This window comes from Protopterus annectens, chromosome 2.part1, assembly GCF_019279795.1.
Source record: "Protopterus annectens isolate FY-2018-M chromosome 2.part1, PAN1.0, whole genome shotgun sequence".
In the NCBI taxonomy this organism is placed as follows: Eukaryota; Metazoa; Chordata; order Ceratodontiformes; family Protopteridae; genus Protopterus; species Protopterus annectens.
In genome coordinates, this window is record NC_056729.1 from 976,593,410 (window position 1) to 976,606,127 (window position 12,718).

The following is a 12,718-nucleotide window of genomic DNA, read 5'->3' on the forward strand; positions in this document are numbered from 1 at the left end:
TCCACAGGACCTGCTGATGTCATCTACTATAAGATCACCTGCAGTTCTGCTAAAGTTAGACTTGTGTGGTCGCACATGCATTAAGTAGTGTGTTATCTAGTCTGTAAACCTTACTAGGTAGGGGGTTCTAATCTCATTGTAGTCAACTTGGTGTGTGTGTGTGTGTGTGTGTGTGTGTGTGTGTGTGTGTGTGTATTTGTGAGTTTCTGGTGGACTTTATATAGATCATTTTTACCACAGCCTATGGTACACTGTCCTCATATCTTCAACAGACACTGCTATATCCAATTATTGGATACGTATTACTCACAAAAGGCCATGGGCACACAATGGCCTGGCAGACAGGTAAATGTCCCTTCATGCAATTTAAGAAAAACAACAGTGACACTCCTTTCATGCTATGCCCAACCATCATGACATCTGTTTGCAATGGCGATGGGCAATTTGACCCAGGGGATCACACAGGGGACCCTATGGACTATGATGTTTGTGGTTAGTATTGTGATCAGAGAACATGTTTAGGAAACTCTGGAGAGGTGGAGTTATGTTACACAGAAGTGAGTAATGAATGGCATAAGGACTAAGATGGAATATATGTCTGTGAATGAGAGGGAGGATAGAGGAATGATGAGACTGCAGGAAGTACAGTTGAAAAAGGTGTATGATATTAAATACTTTGGAGCTAAAGTTCACAGTAACACTGAGTGTAGAAGGGAGGTGAAGAAGACAGTGCATGCATGGTGGAGTGGGTATAGAAGAGTGTCAGGAGTGATTTGTGACAGGCAGGTACCAATAACACTGAAAGGAAGGTCTGCAAGCGTGTACTTTAGAAGAGCTGTGTGATATGGTTTGGTGACGGTGGCACTGACAAAAATACAGAAGTCATAACAGGAGCTGTATGAGTTCCAGATGTTAGGATTCACACTAGGTGTGCTGAGGATGGGCAGGATTACTAATCAGTACATTACAGTGTCAGCACAAGGTTGTACAGTTTGGACACAAGTCCAGAGAGGAGAGATTGTGTTGCTTTGGACATATGCTTAGGAGGGATGCTGGGTATATTTGGGGATGGATGCTGAGGATGGAACTGTCGGGTAAGACGTAAACAGGAAGGCCTAATATTAGGTTCATGGATGTGGTGACTGAGGATAGGCAGGTGATTGGTGTGACAGAACAGGATGCAGAGGAAAGGAAGAACTGGAAACAGATGATGTGCAGTGGCAACCCATCATGGCTGTAGCCAAAAGAATAAGAAAATTAGGATGACATCTATTTTTATAGAAATCACACCTGCACACTTCTGGAAAGTGTGTACAGTAGTCTCTATTTGAAGGTTACTGTTTCTGGGCCTAGTGTGAGCTTCAACAATGTTTCCTTGGATTACCTGCTCTGTTGTGGTTTATGTGCAGATGCCTTAACATTTTGCCCTCATACATACAGAAATGGCAATACAATTATTTTCCAATAAAATTGGCTGCTGCTATGTTACAGAGCAGATCCTCAACAGCTCTCGCTAGCTGTCATACATTCTGTTGCATAACAAGCAGCAAATAAAACACTTACCGATCAATAACAGAACTGTAGATCCACCTTAAGAAAGACCTCAGAATGTACATATTATAGGTTACTCCCCAGAAAATACCACTCAGATAACATATTCCCCTTCTTTTAGAATTCTCTATGTGGATACCAGCTTCAAACCTCTAACCCTACCTATCAGTTTCCCTCTGTTCTCCCTGCAAGACTAGTTGACATGATTTTTTTAACCAGTGCATATAATGCCTAGTGGATAATTATAGGAGGACAAACTTACTTACACAAACATTTTGCAAACTGAAATGACATGGAAGACATAGTGTACCACCCACAAGGGTGTGTAATACATCAGACCTGTTCATCAGCAATATGAGTGAACAATGTAATTGCACATGTGTAGTGCCTGCACTATTAATCCAACCATAAAACAGTATGTGCAGAGTTTGAATACCTAATGACCTCCCTAAGGAGGAGTCACTTTCAAAAACATCATCCAAGGTAACTACACCTTCCTAAAGGATGGGATATTCGATGTCCAAGCCCAGGTTTCCACAAAGGACATTGACTATTGGGGTAAGTTACACCCTGATGCCTTGTCTACAAATCTATACAAATGTATACACACAGCCGTGCCTGATATGCTCAAAGACAGAGCCACCAAGAAATACAATCTATACTGGTGTATGTCTGTCATTACTACATTCTACAGTAAGTGATAGAAGCTGCTGTTTACAAATACAACATGTACAAAATGGTCCAGGAAGCTCACTCACTTCAGTGCACCCTAAACAATGAGACACCTTGAAGAAGCCTCATATAAAAACTATGCTAATATTTTATGACATATATCCAGGCATAACCATAAGCCTGTCATCATTTACATCTGCAAAATAAAATATATTGCTCAGATGTATATTAAAGTAATTCTGGATGGTATTGCACACACTGACCCACTGTAAATTCCACACATGCTAGCAGACAAAGGTGGTTGTAAAGTGTCCCCCCTCACAACACCAAGTTTACTACATTTTTGCATCATCACCTTCGAACCATGGTATCTACAAAAAGCAAGTTATCTCTGCTCACTCCAATACATGGAGCACAGAATCCATGGGACTAGATGACATTCTTGGCTCTGTTCTTCATGTGCTGAAATAGTGAGCTACTGCAATAGGCACCATATTCATCCATGGTCTGAGTACTGCTGTTGTCTACTGTGAATGGAATACAGTGACCATTTCCCAGTCAAACTATGTAGGACAGGCAACATACAAATGGGATTATTCTCCCATAACTGTATTTAATGTTTGCGTTAAGGCAATGGAAACAATATGCATGCATCTCACATAAAAAGGACATAGGTGACCTCCAAACCAAAGATCTGTTCCAGTTAGCTGTTCTCATGGTTAGCTTGTGCCTGCAAAAACTGTGGGAAATCTAGACTGTGAGTGAAGACATATACTGTGCACTTATCCTATCTTGCCTTGGCCAGGCACTTCAACTCAATTCAACATTTGTTCTCAATGAGAAACTAACCAAGGTGGGTTGCAAATCAGATGACAGACCAACAATACTCAGTCAAACTGTTCCCTGTGTGGTAACAGGTGTGTCAGTGTTGTCTCCCCTCTTGTTTGCCATATACATATCAGAAGGCCCAAAAGAAATTAGAGGATGCATGGCAAAACATCTTTATGCCACTAATGACTGGTGACAAAGACATGGGTATTATAACAACTGCACAAACATGCATCACCATACCCTGTGTTAATATATGTTTTTGCTTATTTAAAAAAAGAGTACAGTATTCCCCAATTATGCATTAATATATGTTGGAACACATGTTGACTGCAAAATGTATGTACTGTGGGGAGGAAGGCATTCTCTATCTTTCATCCGATTAGGAAAGGCATTACATAGACAAAAATATTATCAATCCCTATACTCATCCATCATCAGCCCTGTTAATGTATATAACCCTCCCTTTGATAAGTATTGTCGCAGACACTTGCAGGAAGTTGACAGGCATTACATATCTCTGAGTAATAAAACATCAGAGAGTCTCCAACATGTCTCTTCTGTGGGCAGAATGAAGTAGCTGTAAGTGTATGCAGTATCAGATATATAGCTTTGAGCCAGAAAATGTAAGCATTAAATGGCTGTCATTGGGGCAAATAAGATGAATATGCTGCACATCCTTAAGTCATACAGGACCACAGCCACCTGTTCTAGGGACCTCAATGGACGGTATGATATACATAGGGTATCATCATGGGGTCTATATGATATCATTGAATGCTTAAAAAAGAAAACGATAAATAATTGACCCCATGTAAGCAAAAGCTTAGAATATTGAATCTCCAAGGGGAAAAAAAATCACTGTTTCAAAGAAAAAAAATTAAAAGAATACATAAAGTGGGGGGCTTCGCCCCCACACCCCCTACTTAAATATACCAACTCCTAGATCGCACTACAGTGCTGAAAACGGAAAAGTAACAGAAGCGGCCAAGCAAATTCTTTCCATGGGAAAGAATTCACTTAAAAGCCACTTCACTATTTTGTCTTTTCGTTGTTTTAAGTTTGGCCAAGACGCATTCGATAGAATGCGTCTTCGGTCATCTAATAGGAATCCATGACATGCTGGGTAGGCACATACATGTCTCAAAGGTTGTCACTCATCTGCATTAGGATTCCAATGTATGTCAAGCGGAGCACATCCATAAACTTGTATGAGCATAGACCTGATTTGAATATGTTATCTGCCATGGATCACTACTGATTCTATGCTGGACATGGGTTGGCTTTTCTGTAAGAATCATGGGCATGCATTATACATGCCACTGCATATCATATTGTGATGCTGCTCTAATCAATATCAGGACAATACCCTTGTCACAGCCTATTAACCTCCAAACCTATAGTGATGTGCATGAAAAAAGCAAAACATTATATACTGTATTACTGATTTGAGCTTTGCCTGCAGTGCTGACATACAATCCAGAGCTCAGAATCTGATGGGTTGACTTTGGCTGTGCACACATAAGTTAGCACTAAACAATTCTGAAAAGGAAGGTTAGATATATTAATGAGACACATGTCACTGACTGACTTTGCAAGCCTCAAAAAAGCATCAACTAAAACTATGCTAGCAATTGTCTAACTGGATAACTACAATATAACTGACAGTTACAATAATCAGAACAACAGCACAAATAGACATCGAAAATACATTATTAACTGTAGGTAGTCACCCTGTGCATCAGGTACCTACCTTTCGTATCCCTGAAGCCAAAGGATAGACAACAGGGATGTCGCACAGTCATTACTTACACAAGGTGGTTTGTGGGGGTGCAAGAGGCCTGGGCTGGCACAAAAGGTTAGTAAGTGTGCGTGTGAATCAGTATGGTCAGCAGCCAACAGGGAGCATGTAAATGTAGCGTGTGTGTCAATAGTTGCCCTCAATGTGACATTGGTGTGTGAGTGTCTGCATGAAGACAGTCAAGCTCCGTGCTAGCCCTATGTGTCTGTATGTTGGACAGCTATGAGCTGAGCATGGTAGAGCTGACAGTTCATCATCTTTTTCCCTGACCACAAGAGCTAGCTCTGCCAGTAGTTGCACTAACACCTCCACACCCAAGGTCAGATGGTGTGCTACTACCTGAGGGTTACTGATTTCTGCTGGTCATCCTCCCTTCATGAGAACAGCCAGGACCTCTAGCCAATGGCCTGCTACATCTGGGTGTGGACAGCACACTCTCTGATGGAGCAGTGGATGTACTGCTACTACTGTAGGTTGATCAGGGGTGTCCCCATTGGCTCTCAGCAGATGTAGTTGCTGACCTACGCCTACAAGGTTGACATTCCCCTCCCAGCAGACATTCCAGGACAGACAATGTGTGTTCCATGACAGATGCTCTGTGCTACCTCATGGCCACATCCCATTCATCTGTGTCATTGAACCGATCCAGTGCATCAACAACATGTTGGAGGCAATCACAGATGTCAGACAGAGCCGTATCTAAAACCCTGAGCATTCTACAGGAGTGATGTTCTGAATGTGCCTGTGCCTCCATTATGGCCCTAAACATATGTTGAGTGACATGTAAAGACACACCTTCACCAGGTGGTGGAGGGACAGCGGGCCTCTGACTCTGATGTGCACCCCTATCAATCCACCTGTGTGGCAACTCACTAACAGTTTGGCTATGGACAGTGTTAACAGGCACTGAAGCCATTGTAGCCACACTTCCCTGATCTATGCCTTTGCCCTTCAACTGCCCAATATGCGTGGCCTCAGTGAACTGGGTATGCATTGACTTACTAGCTGTGTCCAGCGATCCTGAGTGTGGGTGCTGGATGTCAACATCTGTGTCAGATTTATCCTCTGCAACACCTGACTGTGCCTCACCTTGGCCACAAGCATCATCAGACTCTGATGAGACACTGACATAAGATGGCACAGGGGACACAGAACTACTTCCATGTTCACCTGTGATAACAAAAAAAAAAAAAAAGCCGACATCAATACCTGCAATACTATGCTGCAATATACACTGCAGTAACTATTACAGACATTGAAAGTGTATTTCAGCAAACACCTAATCATCGACCCCTAATCAGCAAAAATGGCTTCTGCTATTCACTGAATTTACCAAAGGCAAAGAAGTAGTTGGCCAACTATACAATTTTGCTCTTTTCTCTACTGCAGTGCAATCTCAGAGTTGGTATATATACGATTTAGTGAGATGTTCCTCCATTGTGCTGTGGGAAAAGCATTTGTTCCCTTTGGTAAATTCAGGGAATCACGGAAGAGATTTTCACTGAATAGGGGTCAGTCATTAGGTGTTTGCTGAAATACACTTTCGGTAAACTAATATAGACCCAGAATATGGACAAATGTTACATAATATGCTCCTACAAACATATACAACTGATGGAATAACAGGTTTTGCTTCACCATGACATATCTGAAGGGTATGCAGTTTGAATGGGGAAATCTGTGTCATATAATTTAATGTTTGATATCATTACTGACATCCCAGTAATCTGACATTCACTTACTATGATCTTGAATATAGGCCCGCAAGATGATTACCAAACCTTGGCATTAAGAAAAAAACCTGTGCAGTGGACAGGTATACAAACAGCACTGAAATACTTCCAGCAGGCTTGACAGGACACTATAGCAGATATGTGGGGGAAAAAAAAAAACTTACTATATATACTAACTCCAAGGTTGCACTACAGTGGGGAAAAGACATTATATAGTGTTCAGTGAAATGTGTTTCAGTGAATTGTGTTTTCAGTGAATTGAGCTTTCAGTGAATTGTGCACAGTCAAATGTGTTTCAGTGAAATGTGCTTTCAGTGAATATTCCTAGACCTATATATATATATATATATATATATATATATATATATATATATATATATATATATATATATATATATATATATATATATACAGTACAGAAAAAACATAGTCCATTTACCTACTGCTGCAGCCCTTGCATGTTGAATCCCTGATGGTCCTAGATAAAGTAAAGGAAGACATAGTGGCAACAGCACCACACATTTAAGTGTACAACAGGGGTTAATACAATATAATATGCATCCATCTGAAATACCCAGAAACAACACACATACAGCTTGACACAACTGTATACACTTATGACAGAATGCAGAAATATTTTAATGATGATGTAACAAAACATTCCTGGCAGCCTCACATGTGATGTGGGAGTAGCACCCACATCCAGAATATATTAGCACAAGGATAACTGGGAGTTGTTCTGTGTGTAGATGGGTGCCAGGAATCCCTCTGTGGCACTTAAAGGACCTGATCACTGCAGCTGTCTTACTTAAACTTGACCAGTAAAGCAACCTGCCACACATTAAAACTATATACAGTATTACAGACTGACAGCAAATGTATTCTACTGATGATCTAACACAGCCTACCTGGACGCTCCCCTTGAGTAGCAGGAATGGCACCCACATCAAGGACATATTGGCTGTTGGACTGCTGGGAGCTTTCTTGAGTGGCAATATTTTCCAAGAATTCTTTGATGGCACTGAAGGGTTTTTCTGCTGCAGGCCCACCCCTGGTAACCTCAGGATCACGTGCTACTTCAGCTGCATGCCTCCTTGCTGCATGGATCATGTCAGTAGCTCAGTGATGCACCTGCTCATATGTGCGACTCTGTCCACCTTTGCTGTTGATATTTCGGACAAGGTCATCCCAGAGCCCCGCACGCTCACTCATTCTTGCTCTCTGTCTCGGCAGCAGGACCTGATGGTGCTGTCTGAGTACATCTATAATCAGCTCATTTTTGGCCTCAGAGAATGGAGGTCTATGTCTTGGGGCTTATTGTTTACTGAAAGACAAAATAATGATAACACATAAAGGATCACATAAATACAAATTGTTACACAGATTATGCAGTAAAGGAAGGCTCCCAATACTCAAACATTGATTAAACTGTACAGATTCAACATTGTGTAGTAAATAGCAAGGGTGGCTACAAAACTAAGAGAGTAAAACGAGCAGAATATTATTTATTGTGCCTTAGCAGATACTGAACTATGTTCCCACCCAACATAACATTCTGCTCTAGTTTGTTCCATAGCAGGACTTCATCTCTCCCCCCGACCCCTATAACATAACACATACCAGGGTCAGGAACAATGTTGAGCAAACAATGGGGAAATGTTAAAAGTACTATCAAAGGATCTTTCCATGGAGCATGTGTACATAGTTAGCACACAACATTATACTTTATACCTACTCTACAGCCTTTGTATCGCTCATATTTCTGGTAAAGAAGGCCATAGGCATTATTTAGGTTACAAGATGAATACATACCTGATGGAGTACAATACTACTCTGTCAAAATATAGTAAATCCGCATGCAAGTGAGAAGTTAGGAATTGACTCCACTCCATTGCGTTTTCTGACTTCAGGCTACTTTGTATCCTAACAGTAAATGCATCCCCCCTCACACACAAACACAGGATTGTAAGACAGAGAGATGTATAGTTATAATTATATGTTTGACAGGAGTTGTGTCGACTAACTTGTTTGTGTCCAAATGTAAGTCATAGAAGTACTTGTACAATATACTGTGCATGATTTGATAGCAGTGTATAGGTTTTCTGAAGGCGGTTGTGTGAGGAATGACCACAGTTTAGAAAGCAGCTTCTGTGGCTAAAAAGACTAAGGCAGCCATCCTGCTTGATGAAGATTTAATGGTGTTTTGGGTTCTAATCCTGATTAAATTGAAGTTTTAGAGGTGTTTTTGTTATAGGTTGTGTTTTGTACAGACTGTGACTCTGTGTCCCATAACATTTTCATCTTTATATTTTTAGTACATATTTGAGCAATGTGTCACGTGCTGACAACAGTTTTAACAATGCTTAAATATTTTGCGTGAATCATAAAACTGTAGAAAAAGGAAATATGCAGATAAGAGTTATAGATTGCCCGTAACAACTGTGAAATCACAGCCTGGAGTCCTGAGAGGAGTGGGCTGCAGTAAGACTTATACATTACATAATAGGAAGCGTGGATGTTAGCAATGTGCCTCACTTTTGCACACTGCTTAACACCATGCAAACAGGTAGAAGAGTGAAATCCATGTATGTACACTTAGTGCAATACTCATTGCATTTTGCTATGCCAATCATAGCTCTAAGCTGTCCAGATTTATGAAGCATGTCCATATTTTTACAAAATATTTGTAGTCTGTTCCGCATAAAATGTTGCTTTATATAACATTATTGCTAAATCATTGATAATTAAGTCAGAAAATAATGACATACATTTCATTTATATATATCATACCCTTCAGAAAAAGCATGCTAATGCAAAACCTGTTATTCCATCAACATTGTAGGTTTGTGAGGACAATAGTTCAACATTCGCTATATTAATTATGGCTTTGTGCAGATTTCATGCTCTATGAGTTTAAGAGGTATGCTAACTATTACATCACATACATAGATCTGTGTTCTTATTGTTCTATATTTCCAAGATGTGGAAACATTGTAAACTGAGGGCACAGTGTAACTATATGAGGTCTATATTAAATCAGTGAATGCTTAAAATAGCGAACGCTGATTTATCGACCCATTAAGAATGAAACCTTAAAATCTCGAAGACACAGAACAGCAATTTTTTTCACAGGGAAAAAAATTGCTGTTCCACAAAAAAAAAAAAAAAAAAAAAATTCAAAACACAAAATAAAGTGAGGGGCTTCGCCTCACTTCCCTACTTAAATATACTAACTCTGAGATTGCACCACAGTGCAGGAAATGGCAAAGTCCAAAAAATGGCCCAGCAATTTTTTTCCCTGGGAAAAAAAAATCGCTGCTCCGTGTCTTCAGGATTTTAAGGTTTCGCTCTTAATGGGTCGATAAATCAGCCTTCAGTATTTTAAGCATTCGCTGATTTAAAGGGAACCCACTATACGTACAGACAGTTAATAAACATCCATATGTGTTTCTTCACAACCAACCTCAACTACAGTCAGTACAAAAATCAAAAAGTCGACAAAGATGCTGATAAAAAAAAAAAAAATAGATCAAAAAACTGCTCAAGGCTTGGAAAATACGAAACCATAGACTAGCGTAACTTCCACTTTATTCAACGCCAGTAAAAACTTCTTCAGAACCAAAAGGAATGTTACATCAAGCATTCATTTAAATACTGCACACAATTAAAATCAATTAATCAATTGCATAGTGTAAAAACATAATTAAAGAGCCCTTTACAAAAAGCAAACTCTTCATTCATCATTATGCACTATAGAATACGCATAATTGAGTACATTACAATAACAAACATTATAAAACATATGCTTCATGATCTTTTAAGAAACATTTAATATTGATGGCTTCATTTAACCCAGGAAAATGATCCACCTGTAGTTTAGTTTGCCATTTAGCCTCTCTTTGAGCCAAAAAATTCCTGTAATCACCCCCCCCTGATGTCAGGTTCATAGTGTTCCAGGATAGAAAACAAAATTTTTTTAAAACCAATACATTCAACACTATGTTTATAAAATATTTGTTTTTTGTCCTTTTTTCTAATATTATACATATGCTCCTTTATTCTAACATTTAATTTTCTAGTAGTCGTACCAATATAAAATTATGAGCATTTGTCACACACTGCAATATAAACAACTCCTTTTGTTTTGCAACAAAAACTACCAGGGACCCCTATGGTATAAAGTATATGAGGAAACTGAATGTAGGGACCTTCTAAAATAAACCTACAGACGGAACAGTCATGACACTTGTGCATACCCCTGTTGATATGCCCCTTCTTAATGCTACATGTGCTTCTATCTCTCCCCTTTTCAAATGCTCCTTTCAGACTATATTCATTCCTATAAACAAACTTCGGTTTCCCCTTAATGGCTGCCATTAAATCAGCATTTCCTTCGAGGATCTTCCAATTATTGTTTATAATATTACGTATGCCTATATTGTCAACACTCATATTCATACTGAAACATAAAATTTCAGTATACTTTCCAGTTTCCTTAACTTGGAGTGTTGGCCTATTTTTCAAAATGGGTGGATACAAGGTTGCACGTTGCTTAGAGATGTCATCAGCTGCTTCCCTTAACAAACTCTCACTGTACCCGCTCTCCAAAAACAATTGTATGATGAATTTAAGCTCATTAATAAATGTCTCATCAACACTTGTCATCCTGCTAGCTCGTATGAATTGGCTTTTAGGTATATTATTCAGCATGAATTTCGGATGTTGACTAGTTGCATGTAAATAATTATTCTTGAAAGTTTCTTTACGAAAAATACTGCTAGTAAAGTTTTCTCCCAATGCATTCCATGTCAAAGTTACATCCAAAAAGTTAATGGAATTTCCATAACATCCCACAACAAACTTCACGAAGTCAGAAACCTCACTCAACTTATTACAAAATAACTGCATTTCTCGAACCCCTCCATATAAAATAAAAATTAAATAATCTATAAATCTTTTGTAATAAATGACCTTGAATTCAGTTTTCAAGGAGTCCAAGATGGTGTGTTCCCACCACCCCATAACTAAGTTGGCAAAAACTGGGGCTGCTGGGGACCCCATCGCAACTCCTTGAACTTGCTTGTAAAATCTATGATTAAAAATAAAAAAATTATTTTCTAAAATAACTTCCATAGAATCACAATAAAAACTGACTTTTCCATTAGATATATTACTACATTGCTGTAAAAATGCTCTCATTGCTTCTATCCCCTTATCGTGGGGTATGGACGTGTACAAAGACACTACATCTAGAGTAAACATAATGTGCTGTGTTGGACTGAATAAATGAGCTTCATTCACAAAACGAATACTATCTAAAAAATCCCAAGAATCCCTCAAATATGACTTCATTTTACAAACAATAGGACTAAGCATTGCATCAATCATTTTTGACATACCCACTGTGACATAATTCGTGGCAGAAATAATGGGTCTGAAGGGAGGGTCCATTAGGCTTTTGTGACTCTTAGGAATGCCAAACATCACTCCTATTCTAGGATGTTCTACTTCACAAAAATTGTACATTGCAGAATCCATATTACTGCACATCAAATTTTCATACAAAAAACGTCAAGCCTTTCGGAACTATATTTAATTCAATACATTTCAAGAAATATTTATTTTCAATATCCAAACTTTTGTATTTTTTCAAACATTTGTCTAGACGTTCACATTTTTCTTTGAAATGTGGTTGATAAATCAAGTCAGTAGATTTTTTTCTTACTGCTAAAGAGAACAGAGGCAATGCTGGCATACGTAGGACTTTGCTTTTCAGCTCTCCGCCCTATATTAGATGTAATTTCCGACTCATTTCTATGAGATTTACCAGTACTAACCTCAATTACAGTCTGGACATCCTCATCAGATCCATTAAAAATACGTTCACTAGCTCCTTCAGTATGTGTCTGAATTTTACGCTCAGAAGTTAAGACACATAAAGTCTTTTGTATATCACCCAGAATTTTGACCAGTTGGTGAGTCAAAGTCCCTTTGGACCCATTAGGAGTGTCATGAGACTCAAATCCAATAAAGGATCATTAGGAGAAACAGCCATAGCGACACTACCAAATGCCAACAAAAATCAAAAAGTCGACAAAGCAGCTGATCAAAAAAAATAGATAAAAAAACTGCT